Raw genomic sequence first — 15,128 nt, forward strand, 5'->3', positions numbered from 1 at the left:
AACCGGGCAAGGGAACAAGAGTTCAAGGTCACAAGTCAGCCTCTAGAGTCTGTGAAGGAGTACGTTTACCTAGGTCAACTAATCACAGAGAACCCTGACTATGAGAAGGAAATTCACAGAAGAATAAAAATGGGTTAGATCGCATACGGCAGACATCGTGAGCTCCTGACTAGGAGCTTACCGTAATCATTGAAATGGAAAGTATACAATCAGTGCGTTTTACCGGTGCTGACATATGGCGCAGAGACTTGGAGACTGACAAAGAAGCTTGAGAACAAGTTAAGGACCGCGCACAGAGTGATGGAACGAAGAATGCTAGGTATAGCTTTAAGAGACAGAAAGAGAGCAGTTTGAATAAGAGAGCAAACGGGTATAGATGATATTCTAATAGACATTAAGAGAAAGAAATGGTGCTGGGCAGGTCATGTAATGCGCAGATTAGATAACCGTTGGACCATTACTGTGACAGAATGGGTACCAAGAGAAGGGAAGCGCAGTAGAAGACGGCAAAAGACTAGGTGGTGCGACGAAATTAGGAAATTTGCGGGTGCTAGTTGGAATCTGTTGGCGCAGGGCAGGGACAATTGCAGATCACAGGGAGAGGCCTTAGTACTGCAGTGGACATAAATATGATGATGATGACGATGATGATGATGATGATGATGATGATTACACAAGAAAAGAAATGTTGCTCCGGAAAATGTTTCTCTTACCAGTGCACGTATTTCCGAGGTTTTGAGAAAACGGTCAGTAACTGCGTTCCGTCACAAGCTTTTCTCGACAGTTAAAATCTGACCTGTGGTTTTGACCCTTTGGTATAGATGCGCTAGGAATTGAAGAAAGAAAGGAAAGAAGGTGTGCCACTTATCTAGAGTGGCCCACTTAAGGTTCACTAATTCTTCGACTGTTGTTTCTTGCATACGGCGGTGTGTACTCCGTAGGCGCGCGAAACAGATTGAATATTGGCGCACTGTGGAGACCCACGCTGTGATGGTCGGCAGGAGCCATGCAGAACGGGGTAGACGCCGCGAATCACCTGGCGGCTCTTTTGAGGCGCCCCGTGCGGGCAACCCCAGGCGGCCGTGCTCGATGCCGGCGCCCATAGCATTTCGGGCGCGTCGCCCGCTGCTGCGTACGGATCATCAGCCGCGGCGCAGCCGCAACTGCGGCACGAGATCGGATGAGCGCTGGTTTTCTCGGCCAACGAGGAGGCCTAACGCGCTTTGAGGCAGCTTTTGACACGTCGCAGGCATTCATCACCCGCTAAACGAAGCCGGACGCCCGGCGGGCGTTCCATTAGAGAGTCATCCGAGCGGCCGCAGCAGCGGCGGCAGCCAGAAGGGATGACAAATGCGAAAGAGGCCGGTGTGCGCCCGTTGGCATCGGCGGCGGAGGCTCGGGGTGTGTCGAGCGCGCGGCATCAAAGGCGCCGCTCGTTCGTGCGCAGGCGGAAGACGGCGGCCGCCGCTCGGCAAACGAATCACGAGCTGCAGCAGCGCCGCCGCCAGTGGGTGGTCCCGCGCATGCCTTGCACGCCGCCCGATTAGGAGAAAGGCCCCTGACACCCCCTCGCGCCCAACACGCACTAATTACTGGTGCCTCGAAAGGGATGGTAACGAGTCAATTTTTCCTGACGCGGCCGGTTGAGGTGTCCGAGCCCTAATTGTGATGGGAGTCGACACGTGAGCCGCGAAGGCTCCCTGACAGCTCGCAGACCCGTCGGGCCCGGCTCCCATCTTAAGCCCACCGTGTTCCATAGCCGCCCGTGGGGGCCCGACCGACATCGGCGATCACTTCCGTATGCAGCCGCCGATGCACGGCTTCTGCACGCGACGCCCTCCGTCCGGGCGGCGAGCGTGGGCCGCAATCGCTCGTGCCGCCGACCGAGGGCCCCGAGTCGGTGATGGCTTACCGCGTATGTAACCTTGGCACAGATGGAAGCCCGCCGCCATTGTCTGGACGCTTCGCGTGAAAGCAAGTTTGCACCGCGCGGCCCGCTTGTACACGACGAGTGTACGTTGGGCTACTGGTATCGTGAATTGAGTACTTTGTCACGGCATCCGCATTTGAATGGCGGCAGCGGGCAAAATCACAGATATTACGGCGCCCGTCGGAGAAGCTTGAATTGTTGCAATAATTTTAGAGCCATCGACTCTGCGGCTAGAAGTCACTAGAAGTTAGTTTCAGCGTATTATTTTTATTGGCTCTTTGTTGAGGTGCCGTCTGCTTGTAAAATTGAGATTTCACTCGCTGAGAATTATTGGCTTGTACTGTGATCAACGGTTACAATGTAGTTCAAGGTAAACGCTGTCGTAGGTGAACGGCGCTTGTGAGGCTGAATTATGCAATGATGAGACTGGGGGATTGAAACGAAGTTCTCGCTCACAACTTAGATAGAATAAACTTTATTGTGCAACGGATAAGGGGATCTACCCACCCCCCGACACGCAAGTCAGGGGAACTTCTGGTACCAGTCTATGCGCTGTCTCCATTCGTAAACGAACAAGTATTTGTTAGCTTCCGCATACTGGCAGATGCGTAGAGGAGTTTGAGGTCATAATGGTTGGTTCGAGGTTTGGTGTGCCCGACATCACATATTTATTGGATGAAGGTTTATGACGAAGGATGATGGCTTATGCTGATGAAGGCCGTGCCATGGCCGAAACGTTAAAGCATTAAAAATGCAATTTTCGTAAATGTGCTCCTTCGTTTATTCAACTATATATATATATATATATATATATATATATATATATATATATATATATATATATATATATATATATATATATATATATATATATATATATAATATTTACGGAAAACGCCAGTGCTGCATAGACAAACGGATTTTGTGTCTTGATCAATCGTCTGCAAGGCGCTATCATGCGTTTGTTCTTGTATTTAGCGGGCTTTCTTTAGGGACAAGTACAAGCAGCTCCATCAATGGTACTTAGTTGCAAACACTGCAGTCGGCCATATTTAAATGTAATCTACTACTTCCATGTTGGCACTTTCTTGGTGCAGCCAATATTTAAAAAGTTAGGTACTTAGTCAAATTAAATAATTAATTTTGCAAAGCGAAAAAAATGCCCCAGATAGGCCGCGCGACTCTCAACACCACTGAGCTGGTGTCAGCCCCCTAGTACACTCCGTCGTTTGTAAAACATGAGCTACATTTAGCAGGGACACCCTGTATATATGTATGTATGTTTGCGTGTATGTGCACATAATGGGGCGGATCCAAGTTGCCCCCCCCCTTTTTTTTTTCACTCACAACCATATGAAGCCAACAGATAAGGAGGAGGAGGAAAGAGAAAAACAGAAGACAGGGAGGTTAACCAGAAAAACGTCCGGTTGGCTACCCTACACCGGGGGAATGGGAAAGGGGAAAACAAAGATGACAGTGAGATACAGGGAAGGAAAGAAGGAAACTAGCGGTGAGTTTGCTGACGCGTGCGGTCTAATAGAAAATGCATTCATAATGTCACAGACGTTCACACAAGTCTGTCGTCTTCAAGAAGCACAAAAGCGCCTTCACCAACTTTTGGGCCGACGAGCGATGGGGGCGGTGTTCTAGCAGCACCTGCACGGGAGGCGGCCGATTGTCCAGTTTTTGGATAGCGTTTGCAAATTCTTGTCTTTCTGGGACATATAGTGGACAGTGGCACAGCAGGCGGTCAATATTTTCTTCGGTACCGCTGACCTCGCATGCTGCATTGTCGGTCACTCCAATTAATGTAGAGTATGCTTTCGTGAAGGCAACTCCTAACCAAACGCGGCAGAAAAGCGTAGCTCCACGTCCAGGAAGTCCGAGTGGAGGTCGGAGTTGCAGGGAGGGGTTTAGTCGGTGCAGTTGTGTAAGTCGCAAGTTTGACGAGTTCCACTCGATCAGTGAGAGACTGCGTTCCAAGTGTCGAAGCTGCCTTGCGGCGTCTGTCCTCGAAAGCGGAATTGAAACGCTGTGCTCTTCTTGATGTGCTGTGCGAGCAGCGTTATCGGCGGAATCATTGCCACTGATTCCGCAATGGCCCGGTACCCATTGAAAAACGACCTCGATACCTTTTTGTTGGACGTGATGGTAAAGTTTCGCGATTTTATATGTCAACTGTTCATGATATCCGTGTCGGAGAACTGACTGCGTGCACTGTAATGCCGGTTTTGAATCACAGAACATAGCCCATTTTCTAGGTCTTTCAAAATCAATGATTTCCAGTGCACGACGCAGGGCCATTAGTTCTGCCGCCGCTGACATGCGTGACATGCGATGTCTTGAACCGCAGTGTCATTCCTCGCGTTGGTATAACCACCGCACCACCAGAACTGCACGACGTAGTCGATCCATCGTTATAGATGTGCACGTGGTTGCTGTACTTTTCATGCAAAGGAAGTAAGCTCAGCTGTTTTAGAGCACGGGCCGGTAGAGATGTCTTCTTCTGTAGTCCTGGAATCATTATATGTACTTGTGGACGGCTCAAACACCACGGAGGAAACACTGGCTTGCCGGAGGTGCGTACCCTGAAGTAAACGACGCACGATGTGAACTGACAGTACCGCTAAATGTCGAGCAGGGCCTTACAACAGTGAGGCTCGCCAAGTGGTGGGAAGGGGTCCTAGCATAATGCCTGAGATGCATACGCATTGTCTCAACGGTAATGTGCATCGTGATCGGGTAATCCTGCGCAAAGGCAATGGTTTCAGCCGTTGATGCACTGCGTGGTAAGCCAAGACATATCTTAGGGGCTTGTGTTTGAATGCCCTGAATCGTACGCAGGATAGTCTTGCAAGTGTCGGATATTGCAGGCAGGCTGTACCGCAGGAATCCAATGAACAACGCCACGTACAGCTGTAACATAGTGCGTATAGATACTCTCCAACTTTTTCCGGTAAGGAACCTTAACAGGTGACAGATAGCAGTCAGCCGCTTTTTCACGTAATTCACCTGCCGAGTCCAAGACAGGTCTCTGTCAATTACAACTCCCAAGAACCTGTGACTTCTGTTGTATGGTATAAGTTGTCCGTTAATTTAGAGAGAGAGAGAGAGAGAGAGAGAGAGAGAGAGAAAGAGAGAGAGAGAGAGACAAAAGGGAAGGAATGACAGGGAGGTATGTTAGCCAGTGTAAATACCGGCGGGCTACCCTGTGCTGAGGAAAGGGGTGAAGGGAATAAAAGGAGAAAGAAGAGAGAAAAAAAGAAAAAAATCACGCACTAACGCGATGTTACGCGCAACAATAGTCAAAGGCGGTCGGACAATTCACAAGCCCTTAAAAATTTCAGCAAATCCCTTAAGGCCTTGAGTGCTGAAACCCGTCTGGAGCAGTGTCCTAGAACTTTCTCTTCTGTGAAGGGGTGATTGTCCAGTTTTTCGAGCGTGGTCACGAGCACTTTTCTTGGCACATTGTAACGTGGACAGTCAAAGAGGAGGTGCGCGATCGTCTCCTCGCAGCCGCAGGTGTCGCAAGCAGGGCTGTCGGCCATTCCAATGCGGAAGGAATATATATAGGAGTTCGCGAATGCCACGGCGAGCCATAGGCGGCACAGAAGTGTTGCTTCCGCTCGTAGCAACCCTGGCGGAAGACGGAGTTGCAAACTTGGATCCAATCTGTGAAGACGTGCGTTCGTGAACTCACTGGTGTACCTATAGAGTTTGCATAAGCTCGCGTGCGAGGGAGCGAAGACTTGTGGCCGCATCTTTTCTTGACAGCGGTATGGGTATAATCTGGGCACCATCGTAAGCCGACCGGGCAGCGTCATCCGCACTGTGATTTCCCGAAATTCCGCAGTGACCCAGTATCCACTGGTAGATGATGATGTGTCCCTTGTCAATTGCGTAATGGTGGAGTAGTTGGGTGTCTGCGACTAATTGCGCATTAGGTGCGTGGTTGAAAGGGGACAGCAGACACTGGAGAGCTGCCTTTGAATCACAAAAGATGGACCATGAATGTGGTGATTTGGGGCCAATAAACTCCAGAGCAGCATGGATAGCTGCGCGTTCTGCAGCCGTCGATCATGTAACGTGAGACGTCTTGAATTTTATGGCGACAGATTGAGCGGGAAGTACCACTGCTCCAGCTGAACTTTTAGAGGAGACAGAACCGTCCGTGTAAACTTGGGTGCGTTCGTTGTGTTTGTCATGTAGGAATGAAAGCACGGTTTGTTCGAGGGCGAAAAATGACATCTCGGTTTTATTTTTGATGCCGGGAATGACAAGAAGGGCCTAGAGTTGATGCACACACCACAGCGGTAGAGATGGTTGTGCTGCAGGTGTGAAGTTTGACGGCAAACTTCCATGGTTAGCTTTAATTGATATGCCGTAAGCATTCATTGGCTTCCTCGTGAAGGCCACCATTGCGCACTTCCCGCATGAAATTTCATGTCCTTGTTGACGAAGGTAGCAAGATGTCATTGTGACTGCCTTCTGTAGCCGAGCGCGAAGCTGAAGTCGTGTTACACCTGATGCCCAAATGCAGATGTCGTCTGCATAGATGGAAAGTCGTACAGTGCTTGGCAGGTTGTCAACTAATCCAATGAGGGTGAGATTGAAAAGCGTCGGGCTAAGCACTCCGCCTTGAGGTACTCCTCGGCTACCGTAATTCTCGGACGTCGGGCCATTTTCTGTGTGCACATAGAATGATCTCCTCTGTAAGTAGTTGTACACCTATCAGATAATGATGCCAAGGAAAGCATAGGGGAAATCATTTGTTGTTTAATTTAAATGCAGAAATGGTAAAGTAAAGGGAAATAAAGAGGGCGAAAAAACAACTTGCCGCCAGCAGGAGCCGAACCAACATATATTACGCGTGAGATGTTCTGCCATTGAGCTATAGATATGGCGACATTTGTCAAAAAAGTCTGTTTTCTTTTTTTTTTACAGAAAAATTCTACGCTACCACGGCGGGTCGACTTGTGTTCTCACGGCAACATTCTTGTGTATTAATCGATAAGTATACGAGGTTTGACCCTGGGCATTTTAGCTATAGCACCATTCACGGCCAGGAGGCTGTGGATATATATATATATATATTTGTGGCACATCCTTTTGACGGCTGCCGTTAGGTATATACCATGCGTATATATGTCTATGAAAAAGAAAGAGTTCCTCGCAACAGGTATAGGAGTTATTTGAAGAAATGTGCGTTGAAAAACGTTACAAATTTATTACATACATACATACATACATACATACATACATACATACATACATACATACATACATACATACATACATACATACATACATACATACATACATACATACATACATACATACATACATACATACATACATACATACATACATACATACATACATACATACATACATACATACATACATACATACATACATACATACATACATACATACATACATACATACATACATACATACATACATACATACATATCAGTAAGGAAACTTACGTTTCGTTACTTATAAATATATATCTATATATATAGTCATGCTGTAGTGCCGGTGAAGAACTAGTCAGTGTTAAAGCTGTGAGTCATGAATATATATAAAGAAATAATACGTACTATACCATCGGTTCATTTTTCTTTAGTTGCAGCAGAGTTTTGAAAAAAAAAAATGTTTGTGACACATGGCGCTTTTCCGCCTCTTCGGGCGGATTTCTCTAAAAGGTTAAAATTAGCTGCCCGCGAATATCCTGTGTTGATGCCGCTAATAAAACATTTTTGCAAATTATCTGTTTAATTATTCACATTAGAGTACACGTTGGAATCGCGAAATTGAAGCCGATAAGTGTATATAGTGAATATATGTTTGCTTAACAAGAATCACCAGACTATAAGCACAATTTCAACATATCTGTCCCCAAAATTTCCTATGGAAGTGCAGTGAGGTTTCAGTTAAGATCGTCCGGAGTTACTAAAGGGAACCTTAAGAGAAAGAGTAGGCTGGAACACCAATGTATTTCATGGCACTTTTAAGGAGGATATCTAGTAAGTGGTGCTAGTTTTAGGATTTCTGCTAAGCAGTCATGACTTCAGTATACTCCTCGGCTTAAATTTCTTTAATATATCATGTATCCTCGAGTGAGTTAATAAAAAAAAGTAGCTTCGCAATCATTTTAATTAGCTATCTACAGTGCGATTTGTCACGCAGCTGATGTCCGCCTATTCAGCTAATCCGCTTGAAGAGGCGGGAATGTGCTTGCGTTTATTACCATTAGAAGTAGCAAGTGGATTTGCGGAAAACGTTTGTTGTAACCTTGCACTCAACGAAAAATAAAGCTGTTTAAAGGAAAGCGCATGACATACAGCTAAGAAAATAAGACCAGAGAGGAAATACGCCAAGTAAAAGGTGGTCGCGCACTGGCACGATGTCTTCAAGGTGTCGTATAGCAAATCTGCTGCCCAGTAGGCACTTAGCGGATTTTTTCTTTTCTTACTTAGAGGTGAGTTGGAAACGACCGCGCTGGCGGAATGGCCCATATGAGCTAGAAGCAACAAAGCGGAAAATGGCATCTGGCGTGACTTTCTTCACGAAGCGAGAAAAAGAAAGAGAGAGAGAGGGGAGGGAGGAGTGGGACAGCGCAGCGTCGTTGCAACAAGAAGATCGCCTCGTCTCTGAAGCACTGTGCAACAGTCCATGGCTTCCTTAATGCTTTCTCACTAGAGCGTTCGCCGGAAACACCATTATTACATAGCATTTCGCGCCACGCAGGGCGCCTCGTCTATGTGCCTTTGGCTAACCGGAGGGAGTCGAGGCGAAAAAGACATCCTGGCGACAGTGGTAGTACAAAGATTCGTTCAGCAACATGGCAGGAGCATAGCGTACGGAGGCACTGGTGCGCCACTTGCCTGGCATTTTGTAGACGTGTGTCGTGAGGGCGAAGTCATTCGCGTCACACGTTCGAAGCCTACAAGGCCGTTCGGAGCCTGCAGGGCCCGGGCGCCAGAAATGCAAAACGGAAGCGGGGCAGTGCGCGCGGCGAAATCACTTTTGCCAAACCCCAGCCGGTCTTACGAGCCCCGAGAAGAACGTTATTATTACGTCGTTTGTACGTCTCCGTCGATCACAGATGATCCATACTGCTTGGAACCACATCAGAACAGCGTCTGCTTTTTAAACCTGCCTTCTGTGCCCGAATCTGCCTTTCTATGAGTTTGGGGACCGCTGGGTTATGACCAGTGCTGGTCAGTAAATAACATTGGCAACACACACACGCGCGCGCACACGCACGCAATATAGTTCCGCACAGTCATGTTAAAAAATCTACTTTGTGTACATTATATTGTGGTGAACTACTCAGGCTTCCTAGAAACACTTGCGAGATGTGCTCGGCTGACATTCTGTCATGTTTCTTAGTCACTGTAGTTTACTTTTGACGGCTTCGATAGTAAAAAAAGCTACGTGCGGAACGGTCAGTGTGGGTGAAGCAGTGCGCCTGCCTTGACAACCACGATGAAGTGTAGTAGAAAAGAAGCAGATCTAAAGTTTGACATATACTGTCATTGTTCCCACTGTTTCTGTTTAAAGGTTAAGTGTAAAATGTGTAATAAGCATGGGCGCTTCTCACTTTCAGTACGCGTATCATACATGGAAATGCGGTATGTAGTAACTTCCAAGAACAAAAATGAACAGAACAGTGCAGAAGTCGAACATCGTGTGTTATGAACGTGCTCGCTTCTCAGGAACGCAACTTTTGTAGCGAAGAAAGAAACCTCACGAAGAGGGGAAGGGAGGTGTCTTGGGGAACACCTCTGTTCTCGAAGCTTCTGCACGAAGGAGAACAAAGAGTGCTGAGTGTGTTCGTCCTCCGTGCCTTTGCGGAAAACGATCTTTGGAATGATGTGAGCTATGCGACTGCAAGCGACGTGGATGTGTGCGCGACTCTCACAAAAGGAAGCCAATCTGGTTTTGTTGGGAGAAGCTAAACTATGTCCTGATACTTGTAGGGCCTCTTTGGAATGTTCCAGTTCGCTCGCGGTTGTTCCTCAACGGACCAACCAGTGCCGTTCGTTGGTTGCAGCCGCGCCGCAGACAAAAGCGAAGAACCTGCCGCGCAATTTGCCGTTGTGCCGCGTCTATTTTTCCGGCTACCCTGTCGCGGCAGCTCCGCCTTGAGGAGAAGCACATTCCAGCCAGAAAAGCGATCGAGGCACCACCGCTTCGGGGCAATACCGCGAAAGATGAATGGAAAGCGCCGGGAACTGGGCTTTTCCCCGGGGCCTGCTTTGGAAATGCCCTGGCGAGGGACACAAACTCGCTTTCACAGGACCCCGTGCGCGTTCGTGAGTAGAGTATACCGGTTCGGAATTCGGCGCCAGCCGATGAAGTGAGTGTGCGAAGCCGCCGAGCTCAACTACAGCTACTTTCTTGTCGCCGAGGCGCGAGCGAACGCACGTTCGGTGGCGTTTCAGAGGCCTGCCCCCCTCCCTCTCCCCCCTCGCCCCCCACACTCACACTTCAAAATCTGGTCCCTGCCGCAGAACCCTGATCGCTGCTGTTTATCTTTCTCCGCTGGAATGTCCCCTTCTCGGTCGGACTCTCTGGGACGCAATCAGTTTGCGGTGGCCAAATAAATTGAAATCCGGTAAACCCGCGCCCGACCCTCTTCCGTCGCCGCGCGGTGCGTGTCTGCAGCCCCCGCCCACAATTCGCCTTCCTTCTCTCCTGCTAGTCGGCTCTGCCGCCGCTGCCGTCGCTGGTGCCAGGCCGGCAATTGCGGTGAGCAGCGATGAATGCCGTGTGTCTGGCGTCGACGACGACATGCGCGTGAAACGCCAACGTTTCGTTGTTGACTTTTTTTTTCTGAAAATCCGCGTGGGGTTCTACGACTTGTCGTTTCAGATATCTTGTTTGTTTGCTTTGTTTATTTGTTTTTTCTGCGACATAGAAACGGTTCTTGGAACCATTAAGTACACAAGCAGAAATACTCAGTCGCATGAAGAGATGGGCGGGGTCAAATCACTTTGCTGATTTCTTCAGCAAACTTTTTTCATCTATCCCCACACATCGCCAGAAGAGTGCGCGAAACCACAAGCTCTAAATGTGACGTCGAAAACGGCAGTTATCTTTTTGGTGACGCCATGCTGCACTTGAATAGTCGTCACCAGCCATTTTGTTCCGTGCTTCGAAGAGTAGGGCTGGGCCCTTTGATTTGTCACTAAGATTTTATCTTTGGATTTCATTTTTTGTGTGTATATATATATATATATATATATATATATATATATATATATATATATATATATAGTAGTAGTTCCATAGGTGGTTTCCTCTTCATCGGGACTATGTAATATCGACGTGTATACTTGTTTACCTTTTTCAGGTGACCGCTTTTCACCGTCTAACAAATGCTATCGCTCAGCGTGGTACGCGCCCGCATGTATCGGGAGTTTCTCGAATGTTATCGTTGTTTCTACCCTTGTCTGTTGTCACCCAAGCTTGTGTAATCTGATTGTTAACGCGACGCGAATTGTGTAGAATTTTCTGGAAGACACGCGGGCACCAGTGATTACTCTGGAACCTTCGATGACCCATGCATGCATGAAAGCCGACGTGGTTGACCGGCAGATCATATTTCGACGATCGTCGATCGTGTTCACCGCTGTCGCTGTGCATTGAGTGTAACTTGCTTTTGTGGGCACAAGTTGACCCAATAAAAAGTTAGCTTCGTCATTCACAGTTTTGCCGCTCTATTATTCCCCGTCACTACTTCGTCACAATATACCGTTTCTGCATCTCTGACGTAAGGTTCAGCACCCTTTTCGCTGCCCGTGCCCGTGGCCGGTAACATAATACTTACTAGTTATAGTTTCCTCGTCCTTTTTCTCTACTCTCTGTCAACGTATTTCTATAAGGTGCCCTAACTGCTTATCAATCTTCTTTTATTTTCCTAAGTTGCTTTTTCAAAGCAAATATTTGTTCTGACCCCCAACTCTTATAAGCCCGCTAGACCCTTGTTCTCCGTGTGCTGTCTATACGAATCCGACATGAAATCAATTACTTCGGTTGCCATTATTATTCTCGCTCATTATGCTGTTTTAGTACAGCTGCGTTTCCTTATTGTCTTTAGTTTAGATTGCTTATTATTATTTATACACGTAATTCTTGCCCTCTTTAATCCGTATACTTCTAGATATTTGTACTCTTGTATTGTGATCATCCCGATCTCTGATATCATTAAACGCCATGAAACTTGGCCCTACAGCCATGAAAGATAGCCTACCCGTCTTCAAAAGAGGTCTATGTGTGTTCACATGAAGAAACCTCGGGACGTAAAACCCTTACTGTTGACAACTGACCAACTCACATTGCTTACATTTTTTCTCTCGTGCAAACGTGGTCACACGGCAATCAAAGGGCATAGAAACTCGTCCTTGCCTAGAGACACTCTAGGTTAGATACATCTTGCATTCTTGTAGGTCAGCACTGAGATCCATCACACTTTTCGGCAGAAACTGGGCTAATTGCTGCAGGAATGAGTGCGCACTTATGCTGTTGTGCACTCTGTGGCCCGCGGACATTGGGCAATGGATCTATATCAGATTCCCGCTACGCATGGATCAAGTACTTTAACCTTGATAAAGGCAGGCCGTAAGATTTTAATCTGCACCGGCTGCAGCGTGCACTCTTATCCCGGTGAGATAGATAAAAATGCACATTTTCATATTAAAGTCTTTCACTTTAAATAATACTAAGAATTGTTCTGGTTTTTGGGTTGCTTTTTTTTCTTTTTGCAAACCTTTAGTCAAGTCTAACGGTAACATGTATCACAGAATCACTTACAGAAATGCGACTGTAGCGCCAGCTGTGATGTTACACATGCTACAACTGACACCTAGCTGCAACCAGAGTTACAGGTAAATTTCCGTTGGAAATTTCGCTTCGGCCATGATACCCTTGGACCTGACGGAACCTTGGGCAAAGACAAAATCCACTGATGCAATTACCTTAAGGATATGAAAAGGCACTCTGGTATTAAGGTTACCGTGATAAGAATACGGCAAACCGAATGAGTGAAAGAGAGTGTGTGTGTGTTTAATTCAAACAGATCTTTAAAAAATCTCAGGGAGCATACAGCGCATTGCAGTCTGTTCAGGGGGATAATTTGCGGAGCCGGACGTTATTTCATTAGAAAGATTCACAAGTTTCACTTGTTAACTTCTTAAAGATTGACCTTAGGGTGCAATTCAAAACTGTGCATTTGAAGTCGAGCAGTAGTAAAGTCACGCATGCCTAGCAGAAATCCAAGGACTACCGCAACTTTCGAGATATCCGCCTTTGCTGCGAAATACATTGACATCCAGGTGAAAAGATTTCAAATAACCTCACTTTAGCAGTTCTTTACTAATTTCATAATTAGCGAATATTTTAATTAGCTACCTGTACATGATCATTCTTGACAAATGCGTGCTTAATGTAATCCCAGTGGCATTAATGTAGTAGGTATGCATTTATTTATTTCGAAACAACTGTATAGTTGCTTTTCCATGCCTATTCACGAAAAACAATGGCAAATTATGCCAAACAACTTTATTACGATTACAACTATAGGGCCACTTAAGAGAATTTCAGCCGTCGCCGTAGCCGTGATGTTTCGAATATCTATCTATCTATCTATCTATCTATCTATCTATCTATCTATCTATCTATCTATCTATCTATCTATCTATCTATCTATCTATCTATCTATCTATCTATCTATCTATCTATCTATCTATCTATCTATCTATCTATCTGTCTGTCTGTCTGTCTGTCTGTCTGTCTATCTATCTATCTATCTATCTATCTATCTATCTATCTATCTATCTATCTATCTATCTATCTATCTATCTATCTATCTATCTATCTATCTATCTATCTATCTATCTATCTATCTATCTATCTATCTGTCTATCTGTCTGTCTGTCTGTCTGTCTGTCTGTCTGTCTGTCTGTCTGTCTGTCTGTCTGTCTGTCTGTCTGTCTGTCTGTCTGTTTGTTTGTTTGTTTGTTTGTTTGTTTGTTTGTTTGTTTGTTTGTTTGTTTGTTGGTTGGTTGGTTGGTTTGTTGGTTTGTTTCATGCATCGCGCCAATATGTCCCACCCGCGTATATTTTGCACATTGTTCGAGGAGTCGAAGTGACATGATAAAACTTGCTATCGCTGATGATGCTTCGTCCTTCGGGCGAAACTACCACCTGTTTAGACCAAAAAAAAGTAATAAACGAAAGAAAAATAAGAAGAAAATGAATGAAGACTTACCGTGCGTCCACCGATGCACTTGATATGCCCGGAGATCAACATGTAATTTGAGGCCAGAAATATCGACCAGCGCTCTGCTGAAGTAGTGTTTTCGTCTACACATATTTATGTTAACTTGCCCTGAACATGAATTTAACGCGTGTTGATATGAGCGATTGAAGAATTATCAGGAAATTTAGAACCATCCTATATCTTCTTTCAACACGAAAGGGAGGTGGGGTGATGGGGAAGACAAGACTGACTTCAGCTATTTTTCCGGCTCTGCAGTGTACTGCTGTAGCAGCCGGCTGTCACAGCAGACACAGCCATTTTGTTTGCTTGCTTGTTTCTGAAATAATGCTGCAATCTTTCCGAAAACAATCTTTATGTGATAGGCACAGCGTCATCCTTGTTCGCTGCAGAAATTTTTGCTGTGCCCACCGAAACACATGCACAGACGGCGTCAATCAGTGTTCATGGCGCACAGAACACTGCAAAAATTATCAAACGGAAGTGTTGCATGATGGCTCGATGGCTAGCGCGTCTGGCCCTCAGGAGGAGGAAGAAGAAGCGAGCGAGAGCAGAAAGGTAGCAAGGGTAATCATAGGCGTGCGGTTTGCCGCCCTACGCACGAGTATGGGGGCTAAGGTTTGAAAAGAAAGGAAGTAAGAAAGAGAGAAGGCAGGGAAGCATTAGTACTGCGAATCCTTATAGCTGCTCATCGATTTCACAATTCCAGTCGATTTCATAAAGTGAGGTAAGGCGAACTGCACATTGCCGCAGTGGCATGAGCTTTATCCGATGTGGCGATGGTCGGCAAAGCTTTGTTTTTCGTCGCCATAAGAAATGAGGGTGACGACGATGGCGGTGGCGTAAAAGAAAGAAGGGCGGACATAGCAAACTCAGTTTCGATCTTTAAACTGCCTGTCGCAGAAA

General features: G+C 46.4%; 1 protein-coding gene across 8 annotated transcripts in view; it reads left to right on the forward strand.

Annotated features, from left to right (window-relative positions):
- Positions 1-15,128, forward strand: part of LOC135919898 (uncharacterized) — a 392,168-nt gene that overhangs the window by 168,070 nt on the left and 208,970 nt on the right. Inside the window, exon 4 of one of the 8 annotated variants that reach the window (XR_010570089.1) lies at positions 6,875-6,930. The exons of 6 other annotated variants lie outside the window; for them this stretch is intronic. The gene's annotated coding sequence lies outside the window, so the exon portion shown is untranslated. Of the gene's footprint in view, positions 1-6,874; positions 6,994-15,128 lie in introns of those variants that run through there. One more of the 8 variants, XR_011511084.1, reaches the window with a different exon arrangement.

Source organism: Dermacentor albipictus, chromosome 1 (assembly GCF_038994185.2).
Source record: "Dermacentor albipictus isolate Rhodes 1998 colony chromosome 1, USDA_Dalb.pri_finalv2, whole genome shotgun sequence".
Lineage (NCBI taxonomy): Eukaryota > Metazoa > Arthropoda > Arachnida > Ixodida > Ixodidae > Dermacentor > Dermacentor albipictus.